The sequence below is a fragment of the Miniopterus schreibersii genome, assembly GCF_964146895.1.
Source record: "Miniopterus schreibersii genome assembly, chromosome: 3".
Taxonomy (NCBI): Eukaryota; Metazoa; Chordata; class Mammalia; order Chiroptera; family Miniopteridae; genus Miniopterus; species Miniopterus schreibersii.
In genome coordinates this window covers 67,571,661-67,594,825 of record NC_138103.1, presented here as the reverse complement: position 1 = coordinate 67,594,825, position 23,165 = coordinate 67,571,661, and positions in this window count along the sequence as shown.

The window sequence follows — 23,165 nt, the reverse complement described above, 5'->3', positions numbered from 1 at the left end:
CAGTGCCACGTCTCTTTCCCTCGGCCGCTGTCTTCTCAAACCCTCACCAAGCACTAGGCATCCAGTCTCCTAAGCAGTTTGGGCGAGATACAGGTTCTTCCATTTCGCTCGGCCTGAGGGGGTGTTTCCCTGATTTTAGTCACTCAGGTACCATCTTTATGGTTTTAGTTCTATCTATATTCACTCAGTATTTTTATAAGGTCTTACTCTGTTTCCTTAAATACACTTACTTTAAAAGAAAACTTGATATTACCTTAAGTGGGAAACTAGTGTTACACTATAAACGGAAAGTCAGGGATAAGCCCACATCAGAAAAACCCAGAATTCAATCATGCGCTCCTTGCTTAAAAGAACCAATGTCTCCCAAACACCTTCCCCAGCTGACAAAGTGCTGCCTCATCTCCTTCCCCACAAGGCCCTCTCTCTGCTTCACCCCTTCTAGTCCAGGCCCAAAGACCTTCGGTCGAGGCCCTAGACTCACCAAGCTCACTCTTCCTCTGTATTGGCATGACCAGGTTTTTTTCTCACTCCAATGTCAGCTTAAATGCCACCTCCTGAAGTGGTCAATGTCGGTGACCTGCCCAGAAACCTGTGGATATCTTTTACCAGCTCTTTTTCACCACTCCCTTTCCCCCTAAAAATCCTCCATGGCACCAACAGAATACTTTATATATAGTATTTTGCTCAAAAGATATTTTTTGAAAGTAAATTTTAAAATATGTTTAAATAAAAAACTTTTAAAAGTTATACAAGTCATACATTATCACTGTGCAGATGATACCACAAAAGAGTGAAAACTCCTGCATTCCCACCTCGTCTCTTCTGAGACTTTTTTATACACATACAAACCTACCCTCTGCATTGGTTTTAAAATATATACATATAGGATAATACTGTTTTATAACTTCTTTTTTTTCACTCAAAAGTACATCATGAACCCCCTCTGGTTCAGTATATACAGGTGTGACTCATATTTAATGTCTGGATTTCACTCAGGTTCGTTGTCATGGATACATTGTAATTTACTTACCAATCCCTTTAACGATGGACAATTAGGTTGACTATCTTGTTTTGCTATTATAGGCAATGCTGAAATGAATATCCTTTCATATATGATACAAATATCTTTTATGCATAAAATGCAAATTATATATATTGTGTGTATTTACTTGTGCTTATGCAAATATTTCTGTGGGTTCGAATCCACCTTTTTCTATGTCACAAATGTCTGACAATTTTACTTGTTAACTGAGAAATGACTTCAGTTTCAAAATATGGTGACTACATTCAGTTTCAACATATATTCATATGTATTCAATGTAATATGTATTCCCATGTGTATTCAACACGATTACATTATTGAATGTAATACAGAGCACACACTGCGTATTGGGACCGAGAGGATCGCTGGCCTGCTCGCCTGGAACGTGCAGCCGTCCCTTGCAGACCTTGCATCTTCACTGTTTTTAAATTTCCTTCTGGGTTGTCTTCTTTAATGTAACTAAATAGAGGAACCCTCTTGGTGGAAGGAGAGCTGGGACCAGTGGGAAGAATCCGTGCATGACTTCACGACATTCCTGCCACCAGCCCAGGCTGCCTCTGTCCCGTGACTCCTGCCTCTTCAGGTGGAGTCACTACACAGGGGGGATGAAACACCAGGCAGTCACCTTTTTCCTTCAATCTTGGTAGCGAGCCTTTGGCCAGACCTGTAGTTACAGGTTGTATGTGAACTTCGCTGGGCTACAAGCCCTGCCTTAGGGTTGATATCAGTGCACATGTATAAAGCTTGAGGACCTGTCGTAGAGGCTAGGAATGAGGCTGGCACTCCAGACCTGGCCCGGCTTCAAGGCGTACTTCCTCTCCTGTGTGCTCGGCCACCACCCCCTCGAGAGCACCCAGAGCAGGAGTGGATCCTCCGCGGTCTCCAGCTCGTCCCCAAAGGCGCCACAGCCCACGTGCCCTTGCAGCAGCATGGGGAAATGGACGCCACATCGTTCTCCGGTCAAAATGGAGTTACGACATCGAAGGGGAACAGAGATAAGTGGGTGGACCAATACACTTGAAGAATTAAAAGTTATTAATTGATTTGAATAATTAATTCTTTAATTGATAATGCAGAACACCTGTTAGAATAGTTTTCAGGATAGCAGGGAGTCGTTTAAGGAAATGAAGGTACGACAGGAATATTTAAAGAATTGTAAGACTGCGCATTATAACCAGAGAGGGCTGTCCTGGGTAATTCAGCACAGAGGAGGAAGGAAGATGTGCCTACCTGGGGACTAGCTCAAAGGAGATGTTTGGCAAAGACAAATTTAGAAAGAAACGTTTATTTCCTCTTACTATCTCTTAGGCAGACCTATAAAGTATTACAGTTTTGTGTGCAAGGTGGCCTGAGCCTTGAGAAAACACAGAACACAACACCAGCATCTGGTTACCACACGTGGCAGGTCAGAAATGGCTGTGGATGTCACCGGAAGGGCCAGGGCGGCTGTTTCAGATGATGAAACTCTCCCTGTCCCTGGCCCCTCTGTGATTTGATTTCTGGTTCCCTGGACTGAGAAGAGCCTCCCGGGACGCAGGGCTGCGAATCACTTGGCTGCACGGCTTCCTGGCTGCCCTCCTCTCAGCTCATTGATTGGGCTGAGTGCTTAGCCTGACATTCCCACTGAGACAGCTGCGTGAGTCCCGCTCATCACTCGCCTGCTCTTTCAGACACAAGTGCACACACTCAGTTCTGATGGCTGCGCTCCAAGAGTCATGGCATCGATCTAACCCAGCGATTTCCAGCCTTTTCCATCTCATGGAACACATGAACTAATTACTAAAATCCTGCAGCACACCAAAAAATATATTTTTTGCTTATCTGACCAAAAAAAAATAGGTACAGTTTTGATTCACGCACACAGAATGGCTATTGTCATGTTGGCTGTTGTCATTTTCTTATTTGACAATCCAAGGGAAAAGAGGTCAGTACCCCTGATGAAATAGTGAGGTATTGCATGTTCTAAAAATTCTTGCGGCACACGGTTGAAAATCGTTGATCTAATCTATGGATCGAGATTTTCTGATTATCTTTCCATAGAAGACACTTCTGTGTTGCAAGTTGTGGAAGCTGCTTTCTTTGTAGGAAACAGAAGTTGCAACAAGACACTAGCCCTGACTGAGGAACCGTGTTATGGGGAGCCAGTGTCTCCTGGGTGCCTGCCACCCCTCCCCTGGCCTGCCCACTTGGGGTTTGGCTACTACCAAATGTGTGTGTGTGCTGACTGCAACACACTTACGGAAGCTCGGCACTGTAAGTGACGGGCAGAGGAGAGGAAGAGAGGCGGGACTGGGGGATTTTGCTCACTCATGGCCTCCACCAGCAGCCTCCAAATCTTCCTGAAATAAACATTCAATCTGTATGAATACTTGTTTCTTGCTATGTAAATGCGGCTTCAAAATCAATCCCTCTACATCTCTTCCAACCATAAGGCTGCCCCTAAACCCTTTCTGGGACAAAATTCTGAATCAGGGGACACACTGGCACTGCTCCCTATGAAGAGTCTTATGGATCAGAGCAGTATGTTTGGCACTAGTGTATATACCAATATCTGTTTTTTCACTATTCCAGGCATAGAAAAGACTGCACTTCTCAGGCTCCTTAAAGCTGGACAGGGCGGAGTGACTACTTACGATGGCCAATGTAATGACATGCTTCATTCCCAGGCTGAGACAGTGAAATGCCCCGGAGTGATTCTGCAGGCCCTTTCTTGCCCCAGTGAGGCAATCATGGAGAAAGCCTTATGCTGGGATGGAAGGCCCAAAAGACTGAAGCAGCCTGGACAGCTCAGCTACCACACAGAGGACAACTGCCCTGGAGAGCTGCCTGGACCCACAAAGGACTTTGCATGAGAGAGAAATAAACTTTTGTTACATTCAGCCTCTAAGATTTTGGGGGTTGTTTGTTACTAAAGCATAACTTGGCCCATCCTTACTGTTCAATGGAGTGTTCATTTTCCTCTGATCCCATCCTTCTTCTCTTTCAGCCAAGTACTATCTTCCAAGCTAGATCTCTCCCTTCCAGTCCCCTTCAGACCAAGCTGGATGCCCCACCCAGGCCTTTCTTCCACAGGCAAACCATCCTTAGACCCTGTTCAGTGCAGAGTTCATGCTTAACCACTCAAACCTTCGGACACTGCAGACCCAAGAATCTTTCTCTCCTGCATTAGCCTAAGCAGGAAATTCTGCTGAAAACTCATCCAATTGTTTCATGAAACAAAAATATTTAAGCTCCCTGGAGAATTAGTTTTATTCCCCAGAGAAGGGGTAATATTTGACTCTCTTCACTGAATAAGTGTCTGTACCTGGCTACACTGTGAAGTAGGTCAAGCCTGTTTTACTAGGTGAAGATAAGAACTACTCTCCCTTTTTCCTGACAACCCAGGGCTAAAAATGTTGGTGTAAAAACCATGGTTGTGGTTTCTTTTTCTGTAAAGTTGACACCTAAGTGCATGGAGGATCTGCCAGTGACCCAAACTTGTACTGCCAACCCTTTGCACAGAAACGGCCAAATAAAATGCCTCCATGGCCTAGAAGTCACGCTTGCTGTCTGTGACCTGCTCCATCAGTCTGTCTGAAACTTTGCACTCCCAGGCCACAGCTGCTGGGAAGAATGGTACGAACTAGCTGGATCTTCACTCTCTCTAATTACCTCTGAGTTGAGCCCAAGATAAGCAAAACAATGGATCCTTAGATGTGCTTTCAGAAATCTAAGGAAGGTGACCTTTGAAGTTAGCGAAGTAGATGTCTCTTGGATGCTATGCCCACTTGCTATTTTAACTTAATTAGAAGGAAATAACAGAAAATCTCACTACAGGGGCTTAAACAATTAGCAGTTTAGCTAATGATTTCTCCTTGACTTAGTATGTTAGACCCACCCAGAAGGTGAGAAGTAGCCCTCAGAAAGCACCAGAATGTTATTCCCCCACCCTTGCCCTCGGGACACAGGAGTCAAAGAGGCCCTAGGGCAGAGGTAAAGCTGATCTGACCTTCTGTAGAGAACATTGTTTGTTGCCTTAGTGACTAACACGTTAGTTACCCATCCAATATCCTGTGTCCCCATTTCCTTCCTTCTCCAATTCTTTTGGGGTAGCAATATGTTTGGTGATAAATCCTACCTAAACATAAGCCAATCATGACAATACTGCTTCCTGCTTTCTAGACTCACTTGCAGGTAAGAATGGCCTCATGACCAATGAGATGTAAGGGTAAGTTTGTTAGGGGAAGTTCTGGGAAAATATTTTGCATTTGTAATGAAATGGACAAGCATGCCTCGCCAGGGCTAACATAATTTTTTTTAAAAGCTTCTAGAAGAAAATTTGGAAACCTCTGTAACTTTAGGTTAACCCAAGATTTCTTACATAGAACACTAAAAGCAAAATCCATCAAATAAATAATTGATAAGTTGAATTTTAGCAAAATAAAAAACTTCTGCTTTTTGAAAGGCATAGTTAAGAGAATGAACAGACAAGCCACCTCCTGGAAGGAAATATTTGGAAATAATGTATCTGATAAAAGGCATTTCCAGGATACATAAAGAATTGTCTAAACTTGATAATAGGAAAACAAACAACCCAATAAAGAAATGGCAAAATTTTGGACAAATACTTCACCAAGAAAATGTATGTAAATAAGCACATAAAGAAAAATCATTAGGAAACACCTATTAGAATAGCTAAAGTGACAAAAGGAAAAAATGGCCATACCAAGTGTGGACAGAAATGCAGAGACACTGGAACTCTTGACTGCTGGTGGGAATAGAAAACGGTGGAAGCAGGTTGGAAACAGTTTGGCAGTTTCCTTAAAAAAAAACAAAAACAAAAACAAAACATTCACTTATCATATACTCCAGCCATTCTAGTCCTAGGGTATTTACCCAAGAGAAAAGGAAATATATGTCCATACAGAGAATTTTAAAAATTTATCTTTATTGTTGAAAGTATTACTGACATCCCCTTTTTCCCCATTGACCCTTCCACCCCGCATCTACCCCCCACCACACTGCTTGCTGTGTCCATGGGTTATGCATATATGCATGTAAGTTCTTTTGTTACAAATGTTCATAGCAACTTTGGTTGTAATAGTCAAAAACCGGAAACAGCCTCAATCCCCTTCAATATGTAAATGTATAAGCTGTGACATATCGATACAATGGAATACTACTTAGTAATAAAAAAGAATAAACTATTATTACATGCCACAGCATGGATGAACCTCAAAATAATTATAGTGAGTGGAAGAAGTCAGATGAAATGAGCATGTACTACTGATTCTATTTCTATAAAATTCTAGAAAATGCCAACTATAGTGACAGGAAGCAGATCAGTGGTTGCCTGAGGAAGGTGGAGAGAGCCGGGAGGGAAGGATTATAAAGGGTGATGCACATGTTCACTATCTTAAATGTTGTGATGGTTTCATGGGTATGTACAAATGTCAAAATCCATCAAACTGTACACTTTAATTATTTGAAGTTTATTTGGTGTCAATTATACCTCTATAAATCTGTAAAAGATTTAAAAATGCTATCTTTTATTGAGCCATTTAACCAACAGGCTAGCTTTGTATCATCAAATACTTGATTATGAAAAAAAATCTAATAATTACACCATAGGAAGTCATTTCCCCCATATTTGCAGCTGGAAATAAAATGTACTGTTACCTCTATGCAATACCTTGGCTTACATAATAAAATCACAGAAAATTGAAGCTTGAAGGGACCTTGGGGATTAGCTGTTCAAAGTCTCCTCCACCTACCCATCACTTTTTCTTTTTTCTTTTTAACAGATGAGGAAACAGAAATTCAGAAGAGTGGAGGGACTTGCCCAGTCTGTTTGGAGATCCAGAACAAGAAACAGTGTCCTGAATCCCAGAGCAAGGCTCTTCCCAGTATGGCATACTGCAGTCTGCCATTTCAATTTTTAATTTTATTTCCTTAAAACAACAAAGAGAAAAAATGCAGAGTGGAATTTTATGCCTACAAGGGGAATTACCTAGAGGAGCCACTGTATGTTTTATAAATGAGGCAACAGAGCCTGTGGTACAGGAGAGAAAGGTGATATTTTCTCCTGGAGCCACAAAGCAAACATTAAACACTGGTGTCCTGGGGCAAGTACAGGAAAGTGATACCACTTGCCCTAAATAATTCTCAAATGTAGACTTATTTCCAGGAGTCCACCTCTGCCTCTTTCCACTGCCCCTGTGAGCACACATGCCTGGAATAGCATCAGACATTTCCATCCTGATGTTTCCAAGGGTATTTTGGAGTTAAAATTGAAGGGTAAAAATGCAGTCATTTCATGCTAGTTGACATGTTTTTAAATGGCACGTCTTTTTTTGTGTGTGACTTAAAACTAAATTTATTTTAGGTTAGGCTTAGTCACGAAGAGCTGGAAGTTTATTTTATTCCATAAAGGTTTTCATCTTTGAGCAAAGGCCAAGCTGAAAATTCCACCTGAGGTAGGAGAAGAAAACGAATATTTCACCACTCCGTGGGTGCCTGAAAACCTCACTGACTCCACATGCCATCAATAGCCTATGTGTCAAACAAAAGTTAGGGATGTAGCTTTCACCTGTGTGGTTAACTTTATTTTTCTGGAGCATGGCACCAACACGCATGCCTTACGAAACTTCGCAGGTGAAGGAGGCCATGGGTAAGTACAAAGTACTGGTTTGCTGCTGTGCATCTCATTGCAACTCTTGCTTTGCTAACAAGATAAGAATCAGTCATGGTGGGAGGGCCGAGCAAAGGTTACCCATCAGGTTTTTTCTTAGGAGAGGAGGTGTTACCTTTTACCCTCCCGCCGCCAGCACATCTCCCACTACACGCTGACGCTGCACCCTCAACTTTTGTTTGGTCCTCTCTATGCCTGTAATCTTTCATTATTTAAATAGTGTTTAATGTCTGTGTTTCTCGCAAGAATGCAAACTCTATGAGGGGGGCACTGGGGTACTTGTTTTTCCCTGTTGATTGATCTTTGTAGTCCTGGCACCTAGCACAGTTCTTAGCACATGATCAATTCCTAATAATTTTGTTGCCAGATTGTCAACAAGGCCTAAGAAGCAACCGCCAACATTTTAAATATAGATGGAATTCTAGGGGTGTATGACATTTTCCATTTCACTGACTGGGCTATCTTGAGGATTTAAATATTGATGATTGTTTAATTATGTTCTAAAGTTTCCCAGGCTTAAACATTTCTCTGATGTCTTTTCAATTAGAAAATGACTAGGGATGGCCAAAGGTGATTTCCACCTTGGCTCTCTGTACAGGCAAACCCTGCGAATCGGTTTCCTGCTGTGGTTTGCAGCCCCGTTACTCCGACCTCTGCTTCCATCTTCACAGTGCTCTTCCCTTGTACTTTCTCACTGGTTGTCTTTTAAGGACATCAGTCATATTTTATTAAGGGCCCACCCTATTCATCTTAATTAACTGCATCTGCGAAGACCCTATTTCCAAATAAGGTCACATTCTGAGGTCCTGGGGGTTAGGACCTTAATGTATCTTTTTGGAGACACAATTCAACCCATAACGTCCTGCAAGCGTTTCCCATTTCATGTAGTGTGTGTTCCATGGACCTAGCAGGTTGAAGCTGTCTTTGCAGCGTCATGTGATCGGTCTATGGGGTGGGCTTTTTAGCTCTTCCTCCACAACCTGCCTGTGCTCTCAGAAGAGGGAGTCCCCAGGACCTCAAAATGACCCTAAGTCTAAATACAATCATGTTTTCTTTTGTTTGAGGATTTAAACAGGCCATAACTGCCAGGGACTGGAAGCTGGCATCAAGGCACAAAGGCACACTCTGCAGGCCTTTGGCTGGGATACCTGAGAAGAGGGAGCCGATATCTGTACCAACCTTACATAAGCACTGAAATGCCGACAGTGATCACAACCTCAGGACACTGCCAGTGACAGAGGAGTTTCTACATCACTCTGGGGATATTTACCTCCAGTAAGCACTGATACAGATTTTAGTGACTATAGAGCTAGAAAGATCCAGATAAGTTATCTAAAGTTCCTTTGTGTTTTATAAAACCAAAAGCCCAGAGAAGTGGCCCAGTGCCCAGGGTGACCACGTTAGAGTGTGGTCTTCCTCTTGGTTGGGAGCTCAGGCCGGGGCTCTGGCAGCAGCTTTGCAGCATAAGGTCCAGGCTCAAAACTGAAGGGAGGACTATAGCGAGTGGACGAAGGGGGCGGGGGACCTCATTATTTACTTGTTATACTGTACTTCAAAGAGCATTATCTAGCATGTTATTTAGAATTAAGAAGGCAAATATAAACACACTGAAAAGATTTGAAAATGGTTGTTTCTGGGTAGTGGGAATCTTCCAATCAGGAAGGCGCTGGGGAGGTGATGGTTATTTTTTGTTTTACCACTGTACTTCTATTTGATTTTTAAAACTTTATTCATGTATTACTTTGATAAATAAAAAATATATACATGGGGGGGGAGGGGGACTAGAAATCGAAGTTCACGAACACCAAACACATTCCTGGCACGAATTCTTTCCTGCTTCCCCAGGGGATAAGAGTGTGACTGCTGCATGAGGTCAGAGGGGTCAGCTCAGGTCCAGAGCACGGTCTTCCAGTCCTGTAGGTCTGAACCTAACATCAATGGATGCCAGACCCCCTGAAAACTAGAGCACCCTAAGAAATGTATAAGAGACTGTACCAGAAGGTCAATTGCTGGTTTACAGTGAGAAATATAACTGTCAAGGACAGGAAACTCATGTTAAAAAGCATACACATTGTCTTCTTAATAGAGAAACATACTGGCAAAGCCTCATTACATTCAGAAGGTTGCTCATAACGAGGGATCCAAGAGAAGGGCCTTATATAGTCTGTAGAAATGTTTCAGTCAGAGCACTGTAGCCTGGTGACTCACTCTGCTCCGCTAATAGCTACCAGAGACCAGCAAGCTCTTTCTGTAAAGGTCAAGCTACACAAGGTCTTCGAGTTGCAGGCCATCTCTGTCGCAATGAGTCAGCTGAGTGGTTACAGAGCAGCCCTCCTGGCATGTGAGCGTGGAGCGGCTGTGTTCCAGCTGAACCTGACCTGGGCACCATGCAGACTGAGCCTAGTTGGCACTGCCTGCCAGGCAGTCTGGAAGACTGACAAATACTTATCTTCTGACTCTCCTTTCTCTAACTTTCTTCATTTCAGTAATTTTTTATAATGTCTTTAAACTCAGGGACTAGAGAAAATTTGACCTGACTTTAGTTCTAAGTGATAGCATCTGAGTTAAGTAAATGGAAACATCTTAAAGTCAATAGCTGATCAACCCCCGAATCAGCTGCATAAAAGTCATTTGGGAGGTAGTTTTTCATAGAGGCAGTGGGGCATTCTAGTGAGGAGTGTAAGTTCTTAGGCCTTTCAGAGAGAGCAGGAATTCCTTCCTTCCTTCCTTCCTTCCTTCCTTCCTTCCTTCCTTCCTTCCTTCCTTCCTTCCTTCCTTCCTTCCTTCCTTCCTTCCCTTCTTCCCCAAGCCTCTGGGGGTTTGTTACACCCTCCTTGTCTTTACCTAAATGGTATACATTTCAGATATATCATTGTAAGCACCTTGTGGTCAGGCAGCTTTCCTCTGAAAGCGTTTGCAGTGTTTGTGATCACAGGGAGAAAAAGACTGCCCATATCCAGTGTGAACTAGTATTAAGCTAGAACATACAAAACGTACAACTGGTGAACTGCATTTGCAGAGGGGTGATTTGGGCTCCATCTGCAGCGAAAGCGCCCTGCGCACACTGAAGGGTGTCTGGGCCAACACTCGCTAAGATGCTTCCTAGACTCCGCCTCAGCCTCATGAGAGGGCACTGTGCTATTCCTATATGATAAAAGAAACCACTGTTCTTATCCCCCAAGTCACCGAGTCCAAAACACAATGCTAGAGAAATGGCATCTGGCCAGGTAATTCAGGAGTGGTAGTTGCTCACTTTTCCTAATCCCCAGTACTGATTCCATAGCCTTTGCTGGGGTTTTACCCTGGGATTACCCAGGCTTTGTTTTGAATCACTGACTCCCTTTTAGAAATTCATATTATATTGACCCAGGGGACTGGCTTCTCACAAGTCTCTAGGCCCAATGAGACTTGTAAATCTGAAGGGGATTGAGACCATTCATATATTCACTGACCAGCCAGGCACTCTGGGAAAAGATGTATTCATTTAAGAATATCTTTTTTGTACTCGCTGTGTGCTAGGCATTGTTCTAAGTGGTAGGAATCCTGCTGTTAAAACAAAATCTGTGCCTTGCTCTAATGGAATGTAAGTTATCTGGGTTGCAGGATGAGGGAACCCACAAAATAAACAAATATATAATGAGTCAGGAGGAAATAAGAGCTATTGAGAAAAATAAAGTAGAACAAAGGGATAGACTTCTGGATTTGGGAGGGATTGGTATGGTAGTGAAGGGATGGTCAGGGAAGCCTTCTTGGAAGAGGTGATATTTGAGCAAAGACTTAAATGTAGTGAGAGAAGAAACCGTGTGGATACAGGCAGAAGAGTGTTTCAGGCAAAGGAAACAGGGGCTGCAAAGACCCCGGGGGCTGATCAGTCTCAAGTATACCCATGGGATACAATTTTTGAAGGTGACTGAGTGATGACTTGGAAATGCAGGTGGCCTTGGAAGAATTTATTGCTTACAGTTCCCGAGGACAGTGCATGCCATGCCATGTGGACCACATGGGGAAGAAACAATTTGGTCAGGAAGCAGAAGTTGAGTGAAGGTCATGCCCAGTGAAGGTCAAGACCGAGCCTTGACTGGGGTTTACAAAGGAAAGGGAGGCGTGGCAGAAGAAAAGCTGATTGGCTAGTTTGAATAACAATGGTGGCAGTGGCTACAAAGGTGGTCTCCAGTTGCTTGGTCCCTGGCCCTGGGCTGATTTAGGGCTGCGTATGTGAGTTAGATAAGAAGGTGGTTCAGAGCATGCGCTGCAGCTCTCAGGGGGAAATGAAAGCAACCTGGAGTGTTAATTTGGCCTTATGATGAACAGATGCCAACCAGACAAATACGGACTCTAAAAAACACAGAACATGACCATGTAGGGTCTTGCAGATCAGGTTAAAATTCCTACAGTGTGCAAACTGGGTGTATCTGGGAGTAGCAAGAATCCTTCCACTCACCAAGTCCAGCAACCACAGTGACTAGTGTGACAGTCACCAAGGTGAGCACCAACTGCTTGTACTCAAGTTTTTCAGGTAAGTTTCCTACCTACTTCTTTTAGGCTCTCTCGCTATGCTAATTTGTATAGCTGGTTACAAGTTTTATCTGATCACTCCTGGTGTTATTTAGCATGTTTTAATTTTTCATTTATGTCCTATTTTTGTTTCTGTTCCAAGAAAATATCAGCAGAATGTGTACCAATGGACTTTCTAGAATAAGATGGATGACTGCTCAGAGCAAGGGCGAGCCTGCTCATCTTGATTTGTCATCAAGCATTCATTTCACGGAAGAATGCGTCCTGAGATTATTACTCACATACAAGGACAACTTAAGATTCATTCTGTGAACTTACAGATGCTTTTTTAAAAATTGAAGAGGCTATCTCACAGCCTGGCTGCCTGGCCGGCGCTGTCTTTTGTGTTCATTTGTTTCCACTGCAATTAAAAACCACAGCAATTATTCAAATGCAAAGGACTGAAATGGCAAGAACTAATGTCTGAATCTTGGAAAATAAACATTTTGCTTTCCACTTGCCACAGTCCAACTTATGTAATCTGCTGAGAGCAATAAGGCAAAATGAATAATGTTTTCCAAGAACTGCCTCAGCTCAGGTGACAAAGAAAAGTCCATTGTAGATTCAGTCACAGAAAGTTCAGAATTTCATGCATTTGGCAAATATTTGCTGGGGGTTTGCTGTGTGCCTGGCACACAAAGAGATCATAGTGCTGAATGAAACAAACTTGGTCCCTGCCCTCATGGAACTTAAGTCTAGTGGGGGAGACAGACATTTAAAAAAGAAAAACACCTAATTACACATATGATTATAAGTTGTGATACGTGCCATAAAGGAAAAGTAGAGAAAGGGAAATATAGTTCCGACTGTGGCAGAGGGCCCTAAGGGGCCTCTTTGGAGACAGGTTATTTGATTAGGGACTTAAAAGTGAGTAGGAATGTCCAGTTTAGTGGCACAGAACACCACTTCATTATGCTAAAAATTCTGTAGGTCGGGATTTCAAACCAGCCATGGTGGTGATGGCTTGATTCTGCCCCACAATGTTTAGGGCCTCAGCCAGGAAAATGTGAATGTCTGTGAGTAACCCAAACAGCTGGGGCTGGAACTGCCCCTAGGCTCCCTCACGCACATGGCTGGTGCTGTACTGGGCTGAATAGTGGCTCCAAAGAGATATGTCAAGTCCTAATCCCCAGCACCTGCGAATAAGACCTTATTTGCAAAACGGGTTTTCATAAACATGATCAAGTGAGGTCATCCTGAATTTAGGGAGGGTCCTAAGGCCAATAACCGGGGTGTCCTTGTGAGAGAAAGGAGAGTTGGGAAGAGGAGAATCGTGGACAGTGATGTGAAGATGGGGGCAGAGACTGGAGTGTCCACAAGCTGGGGAGTGTCAAGGTTACCGGCTACCACCAGAAACCAGGAGAAAGGAGTGGAGCAGATCTCCCTCAGAGACCCAGAAGGAGGCAACACTGCTAATACCTTGATTTCAGACTTCTGGCAGGTTTCAGAGCTTCAAGAGAATCACTTTCGGTTCTTTTAAGCCACCATGTTTGTGGTGATTTATTATGAGAGCCACAGGAAGCTAATATAGGCATGTAGGCTGAGATGACTCAAAGGATGGAGCAGCTCCCTGTGGCCTCCTTATATGGTTTCAGCTTCTCACAGTGTGGTGACCAGGTTCTGAGACAGCTTCCTGGGAGCAAGTGTCCAGGAGCATGACTGTCAAGAGACTAGGCAGAAGCTGCAGGCTTCTTCTTCCCTGGTCTCAGAAGACACCTTGAAAGCACTCCATCACAGTCACAAGCCCCAGATTCAAGGAGAGGTGATACAGATCTCACATCTCAATTAGAGGTGTGTCAAAAAAATTTGTGACCATGTTCTGAAACACCTCAAGGAGCTGGCCATTTGTAGCAGGGGGTAGAGTGGTCACAACCTGTACTGTCCATGCTGGCAGCCACTAGTCATGTGGCTATTTAAATGTAAATTAATTTAAAGTGAAATAAAATTAGAAATTTAGTTCCTCAGTCACACGAGCTACATTTCAAGTACTCGTGTGCCAAGCTGGAGAAGAGCAGCACGAAATGAATCCGGACAAGTAGACGGGGTCAGATCACACAAGACTACTGACCATTTAAAGTAGTTTGTATTTTATTCTAAGTGAGATAGAACTTGCCTAATATGTCGTTTTATATTTTGAATATTGATGAGAGGCCTAAAAAACAAAACAAATGTACTGTGGCTAGTTGGCATGTTTGTTAGTAAAAGGTTCTAAGAGACAGAAATCCAAAAAGCATGAAGGTTTAACCCAATTAGAAATCGATTTCTCTCTGTTTACATGAATGTAGGCTGCTGTGGTGACTCTACAACACTCAGAAACCAGGCTCTTGGTTGAGGCTCCTACCTTACTGTCTAAGATGTTTACTTCGGCCCAGCTTTTACGTCCGCTTTTCAGCTGGTAGGAGAGAGAAAAGGGGAGAGGGAGAGCTCCTGATATCCAGGATGGCCTCACCTCCAGGTGCTTAACTTAATTACGCCTGCAAAAACTCTTTCTCCAGATCAGGTCATATTCACAGTTATGGGGTTGAGGGCTTGGACATCCATCCGCTCAGTTTAAGGACGTGTCTCGGAGGAAAACAAGGTGGCGACACAGGCAACCACGTTCCCGCCGCCTCCCGCAACCACATCAAAATTAAAACTAAAATCAGAACCATTGTCACTCAGAGCCTCCTGAGATCTGGCTGCACAGAAGCCCCACAACCAGGGAGCTGAAGCAACACCGAGACCGGGAGGAGGGGCGGAGACGTCGGCAGATTAGGGCTGAATCGGAGACTCGGCCGCGGGCCCACCCCTGGTGCCGAGGTTTAAACCCAGGAGGGAATCTCGGCAGCAGAAGTTTCCTGGAGGAGTGAGGGGTCCCAGCCCACAGCAGGCCCCCAGCCCAGGGCTCCAGAGCCAGGAAGAGACGCCCCCACAACTCCGGGCTGTGAAACCAGCGGGGACTGTCCCTGAGGGTCGCGGAGGCTGCGGGAGCCCCAGCAGCTCCTCTAAAGGGCCCGGCATGGACTCACTCGGACGCTCCCTCTGAGCCCAGCGCCGGGCAGCAGCCTGAAAGGACCTGGGACACTCGGGGGGAACTAACCTGCCTGAGATCCGGGCGAGAGGCGGAGGGCGGCTTCCTCCCAGGCAGAAGGGCTGGCGGAGGCCATGGCTCCTGTGGCGAGTCCTCCCCGCACACAGCCGGCAGGCAGGCGCCATGTTTGAATCGCCAGCACCTGACTCACCTTTGGCCCCGCCCCGTGATTCCCGGAGGCCCCGCCCCTCCCCACCTGCAGCTCATCCAGGCCATTCCCAGGGGCTTTTCTCTGCAAGTGGCCTCTCAAGCCTCAGGCTTAGGACTTTCCTAAAATCTCTCAAACAAGCAGCAGCGGGCCCCATACAGCTTGGTAAGTGGCCCCAGGCCTGGCACTAGCGGCAGCTGCATTGGCTCATAGCTTGGCCTCTCCTGGGCACCTCCAAGCCTAGCACAAGCAGCAGCCATCTATGGTTTGCTGTGTAGCTCATGCTGGGTGGCCCTGGGCAAGGCACTGGCAGAGGCTGACTTTGCACCTCCCGGGAGGCCCCAGAGACAGTGCACCTGGTGGTCAGACTCGACCACGCTGGATTACAACCCTACCACAGCCACGAGTGACACACTCAAGGGGCCCACTTGGTGAACACCAAAGCCCCACTGAAGTAAATCCTGCTCCATAGGGGTGTCTCCAGCACAGCAGCTCTCTGGCTGTAGTTGCAGCTGGTCCTCACAGCCGATTGGCCTGGGGGTCAATTCCTCCCAGGGACACCAACAGCAACCAAGGCTCAACTACAACAGGTCAGTGCACACAGCCCACACAGGGGAGCGCCTAGAAGGCCCAGCTCAGGTGACTGGGGAGGCTGAGCCACTGGACCCTACAGGACACCTACTATACAAAGCCACTCTACAAATTCCAGGAGACGTGGCAGCTCTGCCTAATACATAGAAACAAACACCAGGAAACAGCCAAAATGTGGAGGCAAAGAAACATGTCACAAAAAAAAGAATAGAAGAAATCTCCAGAAAAGGAACTAAATGAAATGGATCCAAGCAAGCTAATAGATGCAGAGTTCAGAATTTTGTTTATAAGGATGCCCAACCATATTAGTAAGAGTATTACAAAAATAACTGAGAAAATCGATGATATAATAAAGTACCAATTTGAAATAAAGGCTACATGAACTGAAATAAAGAATAATTTATAGGGAATCAACAGTAGAGTAGAGAATGCTGAGAATCAAATCAGCAATTTGGAACATGAGGAAACAAAAAAGACTCAACCAGAAGAGCAAAAAGAAAAAAGAATCCAGAAATATGAAGATAGTATAAGGAGCCACTGGGACAACTTTAAGAGGCCCAACATTGATATTATTGGGGGGGGGCAAGAAGAGAGAGAGCAAGAAGTTGAAAACCTATTTGAAAAAATGACAGAAAACTTCCCCTACCTGGGGAAAGAAACAGACTTAAAGTCCAGGAAGCACAGAGGGTCCCAAACAAGAGGAACCCAAAGAGGCCCACAGCAAGACACATCATAATTAAAATGCCAAAGGTTAAAGACAAAGAGAAAATCTTAAAAGCAGCAAGAGAAAAGCAGTTAGTTACCTACAGTGGAGCACCCATGCGACTGTCAGCTGATTTCTCAACAGAAACCTTGCAGGCCAGAAGGGAGGGGCAAGAAATATTCAAAGTGATGAAAAGCAAGAACCTACAGCCAAGATGACTCCACCCAGCAAAGCTATCATTTAGAACTGAAGGTCAGATAAAGAGCTTCTCAGACAAGGAAAAGCTACAGGAGTTCATCACCACTGGACAAGCACTACAGGAAATGCTGAAGGGTCTTCTTTAAGAAGCAGCTAATGAACAAAAGAATCTGACAAACTAAACAGACCCAGAGACATTGAAGCATGCAACAGACGGTTGTATCTCAGAGGGAAGAGGGAAGGGGGTGGAGGTGGGAGGAGATTAACCAAAGAAGTTATATGCATATATGCATAACCCACAGCCACAGAGAATAATGGGGTGAAGGCCTGGGGAGGGGGTGGGAGCGAGGTGGAGGGGGCCAATGGGGGAAGAAAATGGGACACCTGTGATACTTTCAACAATAAAGATAAATTTAAAAAAAACAAAATAAAAACCACCACCAACAAAAAAGGATATGTCTCAGAAAGTTACACATAAAACTTCCACTATATCTTATTGGCCAGGACTTTGTCATATGGCCATACCTACCTTACAAAGGAGGCTGGGAGATATAATCTTTATTCTGGGAAGCCTGTGCTCAGCTAGAAAGGAGAGTTCTATTACTGTGGAGGAAGCCAAGATGAGCTATGAGGGGCAGCAACTATCAATCTCTGGCTCTATCTTATGCACTTAAGCATTTCCCACTAGACCACGAGCTCCTGAAAGAGCGGGACCAGTCCTATACATCTTAAACCCCCAGCACCTAGCATATAATAACTCATCCCTGATTATGTGCTGACTTGCATGCTTGCTCAATTATAAGGTTGCTTTTAATTCCAACTTTTTTTTTTTTTCAGAAAGACTTATTTCCTAGAAGCTGCACCTTTCCCCCCTCCACTTGCTGGAAGCATGAGGGGACTTTTCTTATCTTCATTCTGAGAATCTGGTGGGCTCCTGGAGATGAACACAGGTGTGGGGGTCCCCTACCATGTATATGTGTGAATATGTGTGTGTGTGTGTGTGTACGTATCTCACTATGCCAGGCACGGTGCTCTCTGCTTCACATCCCTTCTGCATTTACCCTATGAGGTGTGGCCAGCATAATCCTTATTTTGTAGATGGGGAAGGATGCCAAGGAGGTCAGCTGACTCCTGCAAAGTTACCAGCTAGTAAGTGGCAGGGCTGAGGTTGGAATTCAGGCTGTGTGGCTCCAAAGCCCAAGTTCTTAGCCGCTGCAGTCTACCTGTGCTTCACGCAGCTGTTCTGGTGAGCAGTAAGGTGCCTGGCACATGCCTGCTATTATTTTATTCCATGAAGTACTGAGATCTTGTAGGACAGATGGCAACCAGAGCTTATGTAAACAGTAAGCCAGGGGAGTTCAGGGGGAGTAGGTATTTGGGACTATTCACTGCACTTCCTCTCTAATCACCCACTTTGTCATTTTTGTGTGAATCCACCAGCTTCACTGTGGGCTCCTCCTCTGCCCTGAACTGCTCACCTCCATTTGAGATATATTGCCCTTGGGAAATCACAGCAGGCACACCCTCAGCTGGCTGCCCTGGGCTTCTCCACTGTCATCATGTGATCAGCAGGATGCCTGGCTCAGGTAGCCCTTCCAGGGAGCTGTCTGCTTCATGAGGACCAACAGGTACAGGAAGATCATGTCATCAGTACCTAAAAAGTTATTTTAACCAAATCAGTGTGCAGGCCTTGTTTGGATCCTGATTTCAACAAATGGTGGATACAAAGACGTATTAGGAGTGACAATGGCACGGTAGTTATGTAAAAAATAGCTGACCCTTTTTGACCTGTAGAAACAGCAATTCCATGTGGCTCAAGTATGGACAAAACAGGCACTTGTCCAGCACTTTCCTGCTCACCAGGACCAGAACATAAGGCACGCGTGGAGCGCAGGGACTAAGGGACTAAGGGAAGCAATGCGATGCCTGGGATTTTCTTTTAAAATGTTTCTGAGGAACAAAAGGGAGGAGGGATAGACAGATAAACAAGACTATCTAAACTTAGTGAGGCTGGGTGATGGGGATGTGGGGTTTCATCACGCCTTCTCTCTACTTTTGTGTTTGTTTGAAACTTTCCGTAATAAAAATTATTTAAAAATAGTGTTTGATGCTTTTCGACTGTCTTAGTGTTTGTGACCAGAGCAGAACCCAGTTCAATCTCGCTTAAGCCGAAGGAGGGATTCACCTGGGCGGTGCCACTGCCCAGGGGCCGGGCGGGGCTGGTGTCCGGGAGGACGGGCTCCGCGCCGGGCCCCGCGCCGCCGGCCCCCCTCCCTCTCCGCTGCGGCCCGCGCTGCCCCCATGGGCCGAGACCGCGCGCAGGTGCGGGGCGCAGGTGCGGGGCGCAGGTGCGGGGCGCAGGTGCGGGGCGCAGGTGCGGGGCGCAGGTGCGGGGCGCAGGTGGCGGAGCCGGCGGGCGCGTGGGCTCGACTGGGGACCAGAGAGGCTCAAGAGGTCCTTACCCCCGGCGGGAATTTGAAAAGTCCCAGGATCCCGGATTGGCCCCGGTGGGTCACGTGCCCACTCCATAGACCAATCACCGAGGCTGCGGCGTGAGGGTCCGTCCTCGGCGGGCTGCACGACTAAGTGAATGGTTAGGACCATGGGGCTCTACCTCCGGCTGTGCGGCTTGCTGTTCTCCCTTGAGTTCGCGAGCTTCCCCGTTGGCATTCAGCCCCTGATTCTCCAGCGGTCCACTCTTCCTCGATAAAGACACTCTCAGACTTAGGAGGTTTTCTACATGTTCATCATCCTGAAGAAATCGGTGAAGCTGCCCGACCCACTCCCATCTGAGCTGGTCGCCAGCCCTGTCAGTACCCAGCTCCCATCCTGGGGTGCCCCTTCTCTATCGCCCTAGGGATCCTCTTATTTCCCGCAGAGGTGCTATTCCCAACAACAATTAGTGAAACTGCCTGTAAAACTGGATTAATAATAACCCTGAATAAAAAATTATTAGTAGTCATTAAGACTCAATTAAATCATGGGTGAAATTATTGCAATGAAACTCACCTGTTCCATGTAGTTATTTAAAACAAAATAATTGGAAAGGCCCTAAAAATGGGAACTAATACCCCTTAGGCAGATACATTTGTTAAATGTTTTTGGTCTAATTTTTTTTCAGTATCCACCCACGGTTGAAGTAAAAACTTGGAAGTGTTTATGAGATGACACATAATTCTGTATCTATTTCACACTGGCATCCCTGTAATGGCTTGAAATAGTGAAGAGTTAGAATGATATGACTCTCTGATTCATTTCAATTAAAAAAAAATTATTTTTAGGACTCTCATATTGAAATGCTCATGAAAAATTCCACCTGGGTAGACAGAGTCTGTATCACCAGCATACATTTTTGCTTAATAGAATTAACACATAGATCTGAACTTGAGACTTCACCACTGTAATTTCAGGTTAACTGCACTTTCAAAATTCATTTGTTTTTATTACATTGTATAAAATAGTTCCAAATAAGGCAGCAATTTGGTTGAAAAGAAGTTTAGGGGGAACTGATAGTTATGGAAATGTATCAACTTCAGTCATTATTCAGAAAATATAGTTAGCCAACAATGTAGAAAGAGCATATAAGGCAGAGCATATAAAGTGTTTCTGAACTTCTGACTGCAGTGTTTTACCATCTGAAGGTATGTATGCTTATTGCAATATTTGGTGTTTTTTAAATGCTGACTTGGCCTAATGTTTACAACATTGAAGAAATACTTTTCAGGAAAGATATACTAACAGTGGTTCTTAAAATGTGGTCCAGAACAGCATCGGCCTCACCTGGGAACTTGTTAGAGATGCAAATTCTCCTCTCCCTCACCCCATCCCACTTAGTGAGAAAGTAGGGGGAAAGGGGAGCAATCTCTGTGTTAACAAGTCCACTCGGTGATTTTGATGCAGACCGAAGTTTGACAACCATTGTCCTAGAAAAACATGGAAGTTAGGGATTATGTTCTGCTGTTAGTAATAGAAATCTGAGATAACAGTAATTTAAAGTACATGCCAATCTTTATCTCCCATAAAAGAACACTGGAAGTAGGCAGTCTTGGATGGTTCAGATGTCATATTTTTACTCTGTTCTTACCATATGACGTGCATCCTCCTGGTTTCAAAATGGCTGCTGCAATCCCAGCTATTACAAACACATTCCAGGGAAAAAGCAAGGGAGGTGAGTGAAAGACAAGCTAGGCAAGCCACACTTTCAGTGCATTATCAGATGCCCCATCCGATGACTTCTGCTTTTTCTCTTTGCCACCCCTAGTTGAAAGGAAGGATGGGAATTAATAGCTGCTCATATTGTTCAGAATAAAATCACAGAAGCCAGGGAGAATGGGTACTAGAAGGAACTAGCAGCCTTTAGATCCTTCCTGGAATGGAGTCAGTGATCAGTGTTACACCTTTGAGAATATTATTCTGAAAGAGCTCATCACTAATCATACATAACACACATTCTTTGATCTGTTAGAGGAATGGCCATATCCTTGCTTTAGGCAAAGGTCTCTGCTCACTTTGAGAATCATTACAGCCATTTCTCAGAATAAATACAATTTATTTCACATAGGTCGAGGCTGTGCTGTGGTTGATTTACACCTACCGAGTGTCCTATATAATTCTTTGAGTGGGTGATTTCTAACATATATGAAAAGCAATCAGTAAAAAATAATAATAAAATAAAATGCATTCTCTTCAGGACTGTAATCCTCTCTTGAAAATACATAAGGAATTGGTTCAAGGAAAGGAGAAGGTGTTCACAGCATTGTTATTTACAGCAGAAAAAAAAGGTTAAGTAGCTTAAAATTCAAATGTTCTACAATAAAGACTGAGTGAATTAAGATATGACCAGCAGACAGCCATAAAGACCATGTAGCAACAAGGGAGAGTGGTTGCAAATATATGGGCCGTGGGAAGAGAGACAAAAAAATGGATATAGACATGGATATGGTTAGAAGAGCAGTCAGAGAACTATAATGTTTTTGTCAGGATGTTAGAATTATGAATACAAAGCGTTTCTGTTTAAATTTCCTTTATTGTTCTATGAGAAACAATGGCAATAACAAAAAAAAGTAAAATAAACTTACCCAGATCACCAGCCAAGATTTTTTCTCAGATTCTGTTTGTTGTCTGCATGACTCAGCGCAAGGTGCTCCCAGGCAGGAAGGACAGTGCTGCTCTGCGTGAAGACCATACCCGAGTTCAGGCGAGTAGTCTCCCTGTGGTTTTTACATGCCCCCCCCCATAAGTTCAGCCACTGACGCTCTCTCTGAAGCGAAGCTCAAGCTGGTTGTTATGCATCATCATAGGAATACTTGCCAGTAATAGGTATAAATTTGCAGTCATCTACTCTCTCGCCAGGGTTTCTCCATCATCAGTTTCATGAACCTAGAAGCCAGTAGTCCTACTTTAGACGTGGCTTTGTAGACACCAAAGGAAGTTTTAAAAATATGAAACTCCAGACGATGGGTCTTTAATATGATGGTGTATAGACCTACTCCCCCTCCCCCAACCAAAAAAAGTCTAAGTTCCTCTGTGAGATAACTGTGGTATGTATGGTTGTCCAGCTTGGCAAGAGCTAAAACTAACCTTAGGTTAAGAGTAGGTATTAATTTCTTTCTGTTGAAGATTCCTACAGTGGGCTTATTCCTGGACATGGACTGTAATTTATGAGCATGACATGCATACTCCTTGCCAGCTAGGGAGGCTGGTGGCTGTCATGAGTTTAGAAAGGGTGAAAATAGAAAACAGATCAGGAGATTTTCAGAGCGAGGGCAGGGGTGTGGGGATCAGCGATGTCAAATATTTCTCAGTTTAGTAGAGCTGGTAAAGGTCATGCTATCCAGGACAGAGGGAAGCTCATGAGGAATTACTCACCAACCAGGCCTGAGGACACTGGTGGAGCCAGGGTCCTCATGTCCACAGGGCTTAGAACCTGGCAGGAGTCTTGATGCAGAAAGTCTGGATTTTCCAGGGATTGAGGGACATGAGATAAAGAGCTCAACCTGCCCTATTAAGAACTACCATAAAGTAAGGATGCAAACGAGAGTATCTAGATAATTAATCTTAGAGGAGAAACCAACCTGGAGGAGGGCGAAGACTGAGGAATCCTGGAAGATCCTTTGAGACTTTGCCAAGTTAAACAGTTCATGTTTGTGGCCTACATTCTGTATGTAGTACACACTAACTTTCTTCCTC